Here is a 15,224-nt window from a genome sequence, read left to right on the forward strand (position 1 = left end):
AGGGACCCCCCCCCCCCGCCAGTGCACAAATTTCTGTGCACCGGGCCTCTAGTCTACAATAATAAAAGTGTAATATGCTAATTTGACCGATGTCCTTCCTTCCGGACAAAGCTGCAGTGGGCGGGGGGCCACAGCAGAGGCAACAGAGGCAGCAGAGGCCCCTGGCTGCTGTGGTGGTGGTGGGCCCGGGCCAGGGCCGAAGGCCCATGCATGAATTTCATGCATCGAACCTCAAATATATATATATATATATATATCCTCAACCAAGGATATTTTTCCCATTGCTTCTCAGAAAGAGGATGATGGAATGGAGGGAGGGGGAGAGGAAGGGAGGGAGGCAAGAAGAGAGAGAGAGAGGGAGAGAGAAGGGGGAGAGAGAGGGGGAGAGATAGAGAGAGAGAGAAGTATTGATATGAGAGAAACACATTAATTGGTTGCCTCCCGCATATGCCCCAATCAGGGGTGGGGAGCGAACTTGCAACCCAGGTATGTGTCCTTGACCAGTTATCGAACCCAAGACCCTTTAGCACATGGGCCGACACTCTAAGCACTTAGAACACTGGTGACCAAGGCAAAATTTTATTTTACTTTACTTTTCCCAAGTTTAATTATGATGTGGTCTTGGCATGGTTACTTTGAGTTTGTCCAATGTGGGCTTAACTTCTTCAACCTGTAGATTTATATCTCTAGCTAAATTTGGAAATCTTTCAGCCATTATTTTTTTGAGTACATTTTAAGTCCTGCCCTTGTTCTCCTCTCCTTCTGGGATTCCAATGACACAAATATTTGGGCTTCTGTTGTAGAAATAGAGGTTCCTGTTTTCCGATCTATATTCTCTCTCTTGTTCAGATCAAGTGGGTTTTATTTCTTTAGCCTACCAATTATTTCCTCTCTTTCACCCATCTACTGTTGAGCCCACCCACTGAGCATTTTATTTTGGTTATTATATTTTTTAGTACCAAGATTTTCATTTGGTTCTTGTTTATACTTTCTATTTCTTGCTCAGATTGTCTATTTTTTCATTGTTTCAAACATGCTTGTAATTGCTCATTGAAGTATTTTTCTCATGACATTTAAAATCTTTGTCAGATTATTTTAATATTTCTGTCATTGTGGCTTTAGTATATATTGGTTTGTTTGCTTTTTTCATTCAGTTTGAAATCTTCTTGGTATGACAAGGGATTTCTGATTGGAACCTGCATATTTCAGGTAGTATATTATGAGACACTGAATCTCATGTAAGCCGTGTGTTTTAGCTTGCTTTCTCTGACACCATTCCAGAACAGAAGAGGATGGGTATCACCTTGTTACTGTCAGGGGAAGGTAAAAGTTCAGGTTTTTCACTTGGCCTCTGTTGACATATGAGATGAGGAGAGCTTCTTGTTGTTGCTGGGCAGGGGAGGGAGCTTTAGCTCCCATGGGGTATTCACTGATACCTAGTGGGTAGGGGTGGCCTGATTACTAGTGGGCAATGATGAAAGTCCTGACTCTCCACCAGGCCTCCACTGACCCAACCCAGGAGAGAGGGAAAGGTGCCAGGTAGAGGTGGGGTGCAGGCTCCTGACTTGGTCTCCACTGACACCACAGGGCAGCGGTTCTCAACCTGTGGGTCGTGACCCCTTTGGGGGTCGAACGACCCTTTCACAGGGGTTGCCTAAGGCCATCGGAAAACACATATATAATTACATATTGTTTTTGTGATTAATCACTATGCTTTAATTATGTTCAATTTTTAACAATGAAAATACATCCTGCATATCAGATATTTTATATACTAAAAGGGTAATATGCAAATTGACCCTGACAGCAGAACGACTGGGAATGACTGGTCACTATGACACACACTGATCACCAGGGGGCAGACGCTCAATGCAGGAGCTTCCCCCTGGTGGTCAGTGCGCTCCCACAGGGGGAGCTCTGCTCAGCCACAAGCCAGGCTGACAGCTGCCAGCACAGCGGTGGTGGCGGAAGCCTCTCCTGCCTCCTCAGCAGTGCTAAGGATGTCCGACTGCAGCTTGGGCCTGCTCCCTGCTGGCAAGTGGACATCCCCCAAGGGCTCCTGGGCTGCCAGAGGGATGTCTGACTGCCAGCTTAGGCCTGATCCTCTGGGGAGCGGGCCTAAGCCAGCAGGTGGACATCCCCCAAGGGGTCCCAGACTGCGAGAGGGCACAGGCAGGGCTGAGGGACCCCCCCGAGTGCACAAATTTTTGTGCACTGGGCCTCTAGTTTCCATACATGAGGAACTGTATTAAAGGGTTGCGGCATTAGGAAGGTTGAGAACCACTGCCACAGGGTATGGAGCCTTGTTACCATCCAGTGGGGTGAAAGCCTCAGCTTTATCTTTACCTTCTCTGACATCACCTCATGAAAATCTCACTAAGGCATGTCACCAATGGTCACTGGTGCCAATTTAACACCAACAAGAATCCGCAATTTGAGGTGCAGTGAAGAAGAAAACTTTCTTCAGTGTAAAACAGCTCAAATGTGATACAGCACAGCTGCAGGACAGCTCTGGGGCCAGGCCCCTCTCAGGCTACATGACTCTACTCCGCTCCTTGATGAACTGCTCTGCTCCATACCTTGCATTGTGCTGGTCTGCTCCACTGCAGGATAGTCTGCTTCACTCTGCTGTGCTCCACTCTGCACCCGTCTGACCCAGTCTGCTTCACTCTGCTCTGGTAGAAAGGGAAAGTGCTCTCCCCAAGCCAGAGGGGAGCTGGCTTAAATGGACAGAAGTCCCACTAGGGAACCCTCGTGTGCTGCTGATGGGAATGCAGACTGGTGCAGCCACTGTGGAAAACAGTATGGAGTTTCCTCAAAAAATTAAATATGGAACTCCCATTTGACCCAATGATCCCACTTCTAGGAATATAGCCCAAGAAATCAGAAACACCAATCAGAAAGGACATATGCACCCCTATGGTCATAGCAGCACAATTTACAATAGCCAAGATTTGGAAACAGCCTAAGTGCCCATCAGCAGATGAGTGGATTAAAAAAAAATGTGGTACATCTATACAATGGAATACTACGCTGCTGTAAAAAAGAAAGAACTCTTACCATTCACAACAGCATGGATGGACATGGAGAGCATTATGCTAAGTGAAATAAGCCAGTCAGAGAAAGATAAATATCACATGATCTCACTCATTTGTGGAATATAATGAACGACATAAACTGATGAACAAAAATAGATTCAGAGACAGAGAATCATCAAACAGACTGTCCAACTTCAGAGGGGAAGGCAGGGAAGGGAGAAAGGGGGTAAGAAATCAACCAAAGGACTTGTATGCATGCATGTAAGCATAACCAATGGAAACAGACACTAGGAGGGTGAGGGCATGTGCTGGGGTGTGGGGGTGGCTAGGGAGAGGTCAATGGGGGGAAAAGGAAACATATGTAATACTATATGTAATACTTTAAATAATAAAGAATTTTTTAAAAAAAAGAAGTCCCACCCTTGGTTCCTGATTGGTCTGTCCTCATGCAAATGAGGATGCCAAATCTTCATAGTTTGATTGGTCCAAAAGACACTGCCCTAATTGGTCTGCTCTGATTGGTCAGAGCTGCAATGCTCTGGTTGGATGGGGAAGCCTCAGTCCTATTGGCTGAAATAGGATTCCAGGAACTCTTTTCTAAGGGCTGGCACAGATGGCAGAAACACAGTGCAGGCAGGCAGTTCAGCAGAGAGGTAGGAAGTTCAGTGTAGGCTTTTCCCTGAAGTGCAGTTTAGCATGAGAGACCCCTGTGAAGAAATGGGTGTAGGCCTCTGCTTTATAAATTTGAGCCCAGTTAGCCACCAGGAGCCCTTCTTAGTAGATGCTCCCCGCTCCTCAGGGTTCACAGGTTGTCTAGGTTCCCTCTTTGCTATTGTTGAGTGGAGGCATATTTTTTCTATTATGTTTAACTGGTGTAGAGCAGTTATTATCTAAAACTTTTCTGAGTTACTAGGCTTCCCTTTTCCTGGTCCTTTGACTAGAGAGCAGGCTTTTCTTGTGTTGTTTGAGTTTTTTTGTTTTTGTCTGGACCCATTGTTTTTTTGGATTACTGCCTTCTTCAGTTTGGTACTTACGAGGCAAAAACAACAGGCAACCATTCCCCCACCTAAGGTCCCTACCTGGTCTACCTTCTTCTCTCCAACTCTCAGACTTCTTATGTTTGTTTTTATATAATTTCCAGGATTTTAGTTGTACTTAGCCAGAAGTATAGGGAAAAGTACATCAAGCAGCTTCCCAGAGTAAAAATTTCCTTTCTTTTTAAATAGCAGTTTGAATAGAAATCAGTGAAATCCATATATTGTAATTGGTCTCTTAAATCTCTTTAATCTATTGGTTTCCTTCCACTTCTTTTTCTTTTTTTGCAATTTTCTTTTTTCTCTCAGAATCTGGGTCATTTGTCTCCCAGTTTCTCACAGCCTAGACTTTGCTGATTGCATATTTCTGCTGTTACTTAATATGTTCTTCCATCCTTTTTATTTTCTATAAACCGATAGATAGTATGACATCAAGTCCTCTAACATTAGCATGTATGCTCAAATTTCTCACTGTTTCCCGAGGGCTGCTCACTTATCCCTACCTCTAGGCTCTTTCCTGCCTGGAATGTCCCCTCTGCCTGCCCCTCCTCCAGCCTGTTCTAGACTAGTTCAAAGTCTTCATTCCAAAAACTCCCTCTGCTTCACCCCAGGCAGAACCTCTTCCTCCTCACCTCCCCCTCCAGGGTCACCCTGTGGGCATTTGTGCTTGAGTGATCTCCTCACTTCTCCACTAGGATGGGGGCTCCTGGACAAAGGACAGCCAGTCCCCTTTACTCCCAAAATATATCCCTTCACATAGTGAGCATCAATAAACGTATGTGGAAATAATTTGAATCTTGAATATTAATCCTTTTTGTGAGCAACTTCCCTAATTGCCAGCACTGCTGTTGCCATGGTTTCTCTTACCCACTGGAGTACTTAGGTGAATGCTGATGGAAGAACTGAGTGTGGCCAGCCAAGGCCTTTTGAGGTCATTCTAAGAGGGGAAAAGGTTGAAGTGACAGAATGCCTTGAAACTATTCAAATGGCCCTAGCCGGTTTGGCTCAGTGGATGGAGTGTCAGCCTGCGGACTTAGGGGTCTTGGGTTTGATTCCAGAAGAGGCACATGCCCGGGTTGCAGGCTTGGTCCCTGGTGTGGAGCGTGCAGGAGGCAGCCTATCGATGCTTCTCTCTCATCATTGATGTTTCTATCTCTCTCTCCCTCTCCCTTCCTCTCTGAAATCAATAAAAATATATTTTTTTAAAATAAGAAACTATTCAGATGTCAGAGTGCAGTGGGAAAAACTCACCAAGATGAGGAATTAAATTAATTGTAAAACTATGGCCACAAATCTTTCTAAAGATAAAACTATAGACCTCAGAGATTCCATCATTAAACAACCTCAGAAACATAAAGGTACTTTTTCACCTAAGTTGTTTCTGGGTATGATTTATTAGACAGGCACTAAAATAATTTATTTCTAGTTTTTCTGCTAAAATAACTTATATATTTATAGATTCAGGATTAATGTGGTATTTTAAATTATAGTTAGCACAAAGCTATAAGTAATTATTTCTTTGTATGTTGTTACCCTTACTAATCTCTTACTAAGAGATTAGTATTCTATTCAAAACATATTACTACAACTTAAGACAGTCTCTTTTGACTGGTTATCAATGTTCAGAGAATGGGAGGCATACTGGAGAGAGAATTGAGTGTTTCTGCTTGAACTTCAGCCCTAAAAAAAAACCTATGAATGATCTAGATTCTGATCATAAAAGGGGCTTCCAAACACTGGATTTAGCATTAAGACCAAAGAGATGCTCTAGCCTACTTACCAGATACTTGGAACTTGAAATTGTCATATTGTGCCTCCTCCCCATCCACCACAGGTATAATCCTAGCAAAAGATGGACACCCCTCCAACTGAAGTTAACATTAATAGGGTCAACATCTTAAGTCTCCCCTGAAACACATCTGTCAAAATAGTGCTAATAGCATGGTTATAAAATCATAAGGACCAAATTAATATAAACTACAGACCATGGTTTCCCAAACCTACTAAATCAGACTCTCTGGTCCCACAGCCCAAGAATCTGTACCAAGAATCTGTATTTTTAACAGACTTCTGAGTTGGTTTTTATACAGCCAGCTTTGTTTCTGGTTCCTGTGGAGCAGGCAAACTTGTCAAATTTCAGCGTGCCCAGGAATCGCTTGGTGAAATCATAAAATGCTCGTCCCAAGCCCACTCCAGAGGGTCTAATTCAGTCACCTGGAAGGGGAGTGGAGAACCTGCATTCAGACATTCCCTCCCGTTAGCATCAAGCTGGTCTTCAGAAACAGATACTTGGCATTTCAAGCAGGCTCCTTGAAAATAGCTGTATCTCTGAAATATTTCCTCTCTGGAAATGCATCTGTAAGTCTTTCACGTTCAGTCACAGGATAATAAAAATGGTTGTATTAACACTACATGTTGATTCACCTCTCTTCAGCCCTATGGACTCAAAACATGAGTTTGTCCTTTCAGCAACTTGTCCTACATGGGGAAGGGGCTGGGCTTAGTCAATCACACCCTTCCCTCCCTGTGGTGGCCCTGTTCTGCCCAGCCCTTGCCTCTGCTGTACACAAAGGGCAACCTCCATGGTCAGTCAGCCTGGTCTCCAGACTTCAGATAAGCGGTTCTCTCTCACACCCTGAAGTCACTCATCACTCTCCTCACAAATAAAACCACATTAAAGACTTCTGATAAATTCTTTTCAGGATCTGCTTTCTGTCTTTATCCTACTTAGTTTATCCATTTCTGCTTCCTTTGGTGCCACAGGCCTCACTTCTTTCTTTGCCAGCTCCTTTGCTTTGTTTTTCTGTGGCTATCTTCTTTCTCCTTTCTTTCAAAATGTTCTCCCTTATCTTCTCTGATACAGACAAAAGGTCAGAAGCCAAGCCCATCACAAGGTGAGGACCCAGTGTCCCCATTTGCTCTGTATCAGAGTGGCTGTACCTCCTGGACTGACAGAGAGTCTTGGGCACAGATACAAGGCGAGCCCAGGGCAGAGGATGGAGGTAGGTAGATTTCTGGCTCTTGCTATTTCTTCCTCCAAGTCTTACTTCTTCCTTCATGCAAAGTGAATCTCTTTAAATTGGAGATCCTAACTTCTCAAGCACCTCCTGCAAGCCTGGTGCCAAACTAGACATTGTACACAGTGGAAGTACTGACCCTCATCTTACACAGAGAGAACAGACTCTGAGGAAAAGAGCAAAGCCTCAAATTCAGGTGTCACTGACCCTCTGCCCTGCTACACTGCCTCAGAGTGATAGAGAAATGGAAGGATGTGGACACCAAGTCTCAGGTCTTCTTGACAGCATTTGCCTCATTTTCTGCCCTCAGACACTAAACCCAGGGCCTAGACTTGGTGGAAGGAAGGTGGGAAGAAGGTAAACAAAGGCAAGGGTAAAAGTGACCTGTGTGGTTTGACATGAATAAAAGCAGTAGCTTATTATTGTTAGTAACATAACCATTGGATAAAAATGATGCTCAAAAGTCCTATCTTTAAAAGTTGAAAGTATAAACATCTACAAAAGTTGGAAGTACTATGATATTTTGTTGAGAATTATTATATTGGAAGTGGGAAAGGGAAACTTCTAGAATAGGTCTTACTGATGTGTTGCCAGATATCAAAGTCACCTGGACAAATCTTTCAACCTACCTGTGAGTCTGCTTCTAATGAGTGTTTTTTTCCTCCTTATTATGGGTCTTATTCTCCTATTTCTTCATGTGTCTTATAATTTTTTCACTCAGTGTTGGACATTGCATATGAGAGAATCACCAGGGCTGTTTTGTTCCTTTGTGTGCGTGTGTGTGTTTTTTCCCAGTGGGTACAAGTCTTTTTCTCTGAAAGGTGGCTAGAATGAGTACTTGATCATTCAGATTTCATCAAGTATCAATTTGATCTGAGACTTATCAGTAGTGTTAATAAAATTGAGTGTACCTCTGCTATCTAATAAAAACAAGGAAATTCCACTTTGCCCTTCAGTCCAACTTCGATTTCCTACACCCCCACTGTGGAGTAGCTAGTCTCTTTGATTTTGTCAGTGTTTGAACTAGGAAGGAGGTTGAGACATAGCCATCATGTAGTTTTGGCTCACCTTGCCTTCAGCTCCAGCACCACTCCAAAATTCAACCACTGTGAAATTGTGCAATTCTCTGTTTTTCAGCCTTGCCTACACTGCCACTTTTGCAGTAAAATTGGGGGCAGGGTGGTAGTGATTGTTGAGCCAAACAATTTATTTTGTATTTGAGGCATTTTAAAATTCCAATCCATGTGGCAACCCATAGTATTATTAGGATTTTGGCTGATTCTTCCTCAACTCTATAAAGTCTCTTCATTTATAGGAGGCCTGCTTCTCCATCTTCCCAAGCACTTCCCCCAGATATGGAAGTAGCTGTGGCTCTCTGATCACCATTGCTCCCTGTAATTTAGTTCATTGAAGTTTATTCTGTTCACAGTTCTTTCATAATTGCTATGGAAAAGTATGGTTTTCCCTTTTAGCAGGTTTTTTGTTATGGTTACCATAGGAATAATGGTGTTTTACATCCTATATCCTAAGTGGAAACAGAAGCCATAGTGTTGTTTGTAACAGCAAAGGATTAGAAACAACCCAAATGGCTATCAATAGAGAATTTTTTATTAAATTACATAATTATATAAAGGAATACTATAAACTGTGTGAAAGAATGAGGAAGCTCATTATTACTTGTACAAAATGTTTCTCATGATATATTAAGTGAGAAAAGCGAAGTATAGGACAATATACACAATGCTTTACCTTTTGTGTAAAAGAGGAAAGAAAAGTCATCTATATTCATATAGATTTGAGTCACACACAGATTCAATCACATTCATATATACAAAGAAATTCTTAAAATACACAAAAGAAATTAGTAAAAATGGTCACCTCATTGTTTTTTTAAATTTCTGGATTCTTAAGACTTAGTTTCCATATCTATAGAATAGGATGAAAAATACTTTTCTTATAAAATTATACGATGAAATAAACAAAAGGATTTGGCACATTTCAAGATATCAAGTAGTTGTGGGTAAATAATTAACACAGTGACCTTTGCTTTGGGTTACACCTAGAGATGCCTTCATTTATGCTTTTTGTGTTTTTGTGTGTCAGTTACACAATCTAAATTAGTCATTTAAGCATGATACTTCTACAACAGTCTATTTTTTTTTCCTTTGGTAAATTGTAAGTAAGAACTTTGTCTTTCCAAGGCCTACTGACCTAATAATCTAGTATGCAAAGTCATGTAGCCTGTAAAAAAAAAAAAATGAATGTTTCCCGCCAGATGGTGATTGAGATGATGATACCATGATCCTCCAGATTGACAAATACCATCTCCACCAACATTGCACAATATGTACAGGAGCCCCCATATCACAATAAAAGAGTAGTCCAAAACCATCACTTATTTATTTCAAAGCAATAAGGAAAAAATAAAAGGCATTATATTTACTGCCTCCTCTTTCCCATAGCACAATTATCCAATCTATACTTTTGACTTTAAAAGTCTCTATCTGGTTCTTTAAATTAAAAAAATATATTAAAGTCTCCATTTGGCCCATTAAAATGGCTGATCCATGACTTTTGAGCACAGATCATACTAGATATCAAACCAATATATATATTAGGCAAGTAATCTTATTAAGGTGCTAAAAGACCTAATAGAATGCTGCTATTGCTTCTCATGCACCCCATGAATCCAACGTCCTCAGATCACAGATGAGCACTGGGGAATGGAAGTCTAATGGAAGGAGGTCCTTCTCTAGGATGAATTAAGATTATTAAGCAGCCTAACCATCAATAAATTCCACCAGCTTTCAGTTTCTGGGATCACTGGGCTGTGAGCTCAAAAAAGGCACAGCAGAGCAAAGGGCTGCTCTTAGAGCCTCCATGTCTGACCTCTCAGTAACAGCACCTTTCACCTGAGGCCATTGTGATATGCCCTGGGAATGGAATAGAACAGTGGCTTTCTGACCTTTTGTGATGGAGATATGCAGAAAGAAGTACACTTTACATTGGGTTCAGCACACAAATGAGTATGAAAAACACACACACAAAACAAACATTTCAAAAAACATTACTTAACCCTTACTAAGAACAATGCTTTCTGACATTTTCTATTTTATTATATTTCATTTGATTGGGGGGGGGAGGATAGAAATTTATGTCCCAGCCTACTAATGAGGTCAGGACAAGCAACACTAGAAGAAAATATTTTCCATTTTTATCCCACTATCTTCCACGGATGTGCATTTTACAAAGCAAGTCTGCCCAGTGCCATCTACTGTACTCTCAGGGTATTGCAAGTGAGTTTTTTGTTTGTTTTGTGAGGTTTTGTTTTTCCTGGCAAAGAGATTTATTTAGGGATAAGATTAGATCAGAGAATTCTCCACACCAATATGTATTTCTTCCTTCAAAGCAAAAACATCTCTGAAACAGTTTAAGGAGAAGTTTAGATGAATAGCAAACACACAAGCTCAGTTCTGAATTCTAAGACTTCATATCCAAGTCAGAGAACATCCATATGACTGGAGCCTCAGGAGCAAAACTAACCTTGTAGTTGGTGGTTTCCAGAGAATGACAAGTTTAAATTCAGAACATTCTAGACTAGCATGTCATGAAAAGCTGCTGTCATCTATCAAATACTATAACCTGGGAATCATTGCTTGTTAAACTTACGTCTGTAATTTTTTTTTTTTACTAAAGCAGCTCAAAATATGGATGTTTACTATTCTCCAACTTATTTTGAAAGTTCTTCAAGATGACATATAGCACAATATTGTTGTAACACAAGCTAAAATGTAGAAATTTCTTTTGTAATTTGTGAAGGATGCGGTTTCCATTTTGACAAGCCACCATAGCTTACAAAATTTAATTTTTATGTTCAATGGAAGTGAATTTTCCCTACCAGTTTGCCTAGGGAGTTACAGCTTTTCATTCATTTCTGGCTGAAATGTGCTTTTGATACAAACACATTCGGAAGAAACTTTGTAATTTCTTCACAATCTGCTTAAATGGTCGTAAAAGAGCATATACAGTAAAGTCAAGGAAATAGACTTACTTTACCCTTGGCTTGCAACTGAGAATGTCCAGCAACTCGAATTTCCCAAAAATATTTTATGTGTGAATATAAAATTAGAATGGGGAAAATGGAAAGCCTTGTAACAGTTTTAGTCGCAATTCAAGAGGTGGGCTTTTTATGAGATATCTTTAATTTAAAAGTGAAGAGGACAATTAAATTGTTGAAGTCTAAGGGTTGTTGTTGTTGTTGTTGTTTAACTCTGTGACTGTAACACTTGTGTGTGTTTTTTCCCTAAATGATTTGACATTAACAATTTTCAGAATCCATAAGTGAGGATGTGGGTCAATGATGCAGAGAGAAATCATAGTGAAATGCTGTTTTTCTGTCAAAGTAATCACAAAAATTAAAAATGGTCATATGTAGGCCACCCCTGATATTCATCATGTGTAAGCTGTTATTAATTACTCAGAGATGCCAGGGGCTCATTCTACCTTGTTTCCCACTGCTCTTTTGAAGAAGTCTAATTTTTTTCTTTTTTTTAGTCAATTATATTTATCTGATTAATAGTACAACAGCAAAGTCAAGAAGGTGAGTGTAGACCAATTGCTAATGGTGTTCATAACTAACAGCTAAGAGAGATTCAAAGGACCTAACTTGCTCTAAAAATGCTAAGTGTTTGAACAGGTCCTCCATTCTCTCACAAGTCTCTTCTTGTCTCGAGACATTTTATGCTCTCACCTACATATGATTCGTGAGTCAGATATGTAACTAAGACATTTTTATGTACATATAGAGTACCCTTCCTGGGGGAATGCAAGGGGTTGCCTTATTATGTAGCTAAAAAGCAATCATTCATTCAAATATGTTAAGAAATTGTATTTGTCTCCCACTGACTTCTTGCACCATAGCAACTTCTTTCTTTTCGGTTTATTTATAACAGAACTATCAAATTAAAATACCAAATAGCTTATAACTTGACAACTGCATCACTTTAAATATCCGCATGAAGGTTCAGCTCACTTATAAACACCTGGGATTTACCTGCTTGCGACTATGAATGTACATGAAAATAGTAGTCAGACGTACCTCTGAAACTCTGAAGTGACCAGGTGTGGCTGTAACAGATCCTCGTCAGTTAATCATCAATAGTCATTTGATAAGTGTGCGATCTCTCCTGGGAATTAACAATCCTCGGTCAGTTTCATTCACTACCTTCCCAGGAGACACCAGAATTGAGTTTTTCGTTTTGTTTTGCTTTTTACCGTAAAGCCAAGTCAAAAACTCTAAGTTGTTCAGTGCCTACAAGTTAATGAGACAAAGGTGTGCCAATCAGGCAGCAGGCAGCCCTGAGCACCCCAGTGTTGTGGTGCTGGGACCGCTGGAAGGAACACAGCAGAGCTGGGCAGTGCTTCCTCTAGAGCAATGGTTCTCAACCTGTGGGTCTCGACCCCTTTGGCAGTCGAACGACCCTTTCACAGGGGTCGCCTAAGACCATCCTGAATATCAGATATTTACATTATGATTCATAACAGTAGCAACATTACAGTTATGAAGTAGCAACGAAGATAATTTTATGGTTGGGTCACAACATGAGGAACTGTATTTTAAAGGGCCAGAAGGTTGAGAACCACTGCTCTAGAGGCTGTATGTTAAAAGATGAAGATGCGTGAAAACAAAGTGACAAAATTAAGGCAAATTCTCAATGTTTATATTTAATAAATACTGCCTTTAACCAAAACAGTGCTCCGCACAAGAATAATTATAAGATTTATAAAAATATTAATTTGTGCTGTAATTTGTGTAATTGTGTATATGTCTAAGTTTATTTGGAGATAACTTCAAATTTCCAAGCTTGAGACCCTTTTCTATTTACCTCTTTCTCCTCTACTCTTGAGGACACATACACACAAGATTTTCTGCCCTAGAAGAATCTAAATCTGGTTAGGAAGAAAACACCAGCACAGAAAAACAGAAACACACACAACAAAATAAAACCAAGTGCTGAATTGTAGCGCTGTATATCCTAAAATACAAAGTGGCTAAATATCCAATTCGCCAATAACACATATTATGCAAATTAACACACTAATTATGCAAATCGGGAGAATAAGAGGAAACAGGGAAAGGGCAGCTGAACAGCACCCTGCAATCACGGTGAAGACATTAAGTCCTATGGTGAGATTTGTCAATGGGGAAAGTGAGTCAACTTTCCATTTGCAAACCATCTTCATCAACTGGGTTCCTACAGTGGTTCTGGACCCTCCCTTCACTCCAACCCACCAGGACTCTAACAGACTCCTGAACAGTCCTGTCTTGAAAACTAAAGGACGGCCCCATAGCTAGCCCCTGCCCCCCAGTCCATGTAGCCACCTCTCACTGCATCCCAAGGTGTGCTCAAACCAAGGTGTCTGAACTCCACCCAGCTTGGCCTTGTCATTCCTAACCAGTCGAGTCAGCAAATCTCTTGGATGGGCCAAGCAGGGCTGAGCAGCTGTGGGGCTTTGTCTCTTCATGAAATACACCCTTAAAGACTAAGACTTAAAGCTGGAAGGCGGGGTGGTGACCTCAGGACAAGGCTCCTGTGCACCAGTACAAGACCAGCTCAAGTTGGCCCATGGCGATGGGTGCCAGTTTTACAAAGAAAAGTCAAAACCCTCAAGCTCATGGTGACAATGATGGAAATTCATTCCTGAGACCAGATCTGCCCAGTCAGGATGAATCATCGTCATCTTTTGCTTAACACAGAACTGGACTCAAGTAAAGGCAAGTCAGCCGTGTCTCCACTCTGGTGCTCTGTGCAGGGACAGGGTTCCACTGAGGCCAGGCCAAATGTCCCCAACATGGTCTGCTCTTGCAACTTCAATTCTCCATCCACTTGTTTTGTGAATATCCACTCTCTGTCACCTGTGTCTCCAGACGTCAAAATACCCAACCAGATGTGAACCGTGATGCCTTACTCCTTCCGAGGTCAGTCGTTAGGAGAAGAACCAGCTGTGGCTATCTTCTCCAGAAGCTCTGGCACTGGGCCCTTTAGTAGGGCATCTGTAGGGTCAGGAAGGTCATAGGCTTCACTCGTTCTCTTTCCTTCCTTGCGGAACAATCTGGGCTTCCCCCACCCCAAACTGAGTCACCTCCTTGCGATTTCTCACCTGTGGGAGGAGGAAGCAGCAGGGCACAGGAGGGACAGCTCCAGTGGTGCTTCTCCCGGGCCCTTGGCAAAGCCTGGCTCGACCCCCACTTGCCGGCCCGTCTCCCACCCTGAACATATTGTTGAAAGTGACCAAATGAAATGGAGAAACAAGGAGGCGGTTGTCAAGCTCATCTGCGAGGCTTTGGGGAGAAAGAAGTGGAGACTTGGCCAGACCTGGCGATGCCACCTCCTCACCCTCTGTTCCCTTAAGAGGGAACCTGCCCTGGGGCAACTCCGCAGGGACCAGGACCCTCTGTGGCCTGAACTTAAAGCTTCACATGGCTGGTTAGCCCTAGCCGGTTTGGCTCATTGGATAGAGTGTGGGTGTGCAGACCCAAGGGTCCCAGGTTCGGTTCGGTTCGGTCAAGGACAAGTACCTCCGTTGCAGGCTCCTCCCCGGCCAGGGCCCTGGTCAGGGCGCCAGCGGGAGGCAACTAATCAATGTGTTTCTCTCTGTCTTTCCCTCTCTCTTCCACTTTCTAAAACCAATGGAACATATCCTCAGGTGAGGATTTAAAAACTAAATAAATCTTCACATGGTTGGGAATGCCTGTTGCTCTAATAATAATTTTTTTAACTTAAAGCCCAGCTTCAAATATACTCCTGAGAGAGACCCAGTAGAAATAACAACAGCAAGAACTATCCTTTGACCCCACCCCCTAAACGCCGGGATCCAAACCCCGGAGTTCTGCATCCTCCCTAGGTTCTGACCCTGACTCCGACCGGGGCTGGGGCGGGGAGACCTGGGGACCCGGGGAGCTGGGGACACTGGGGTCCTGGGGTCCCCGGGGCTTCGGGAGACTAGGGGGGATTCAGGAACCCGAGGGAGCTCTGGAACCCGGAGTCGGGTACGCCCCGCCCGAGCGCTGGGGGGCCGGGCGGCAAGGAGCCGCCCCCTCCGGGACTTTGTCCCGAGTTCGGGAGGAGGCGGGG

Source organism: Myotis brandtii, unplaced genomic scaffold, assembly GCF_000412655.1.
Source record: "Myotis brandtii unplaced genomic scaffold, ASM41265v1 scaffold62, whole genome shotgun sequence".
NCBI classification, from domain to species: Eukaryota; Metazoa; Chordata; class Mammalia; order Chiroptera; family Vespertilionidae; genus Myotis; species Myotis brandtii.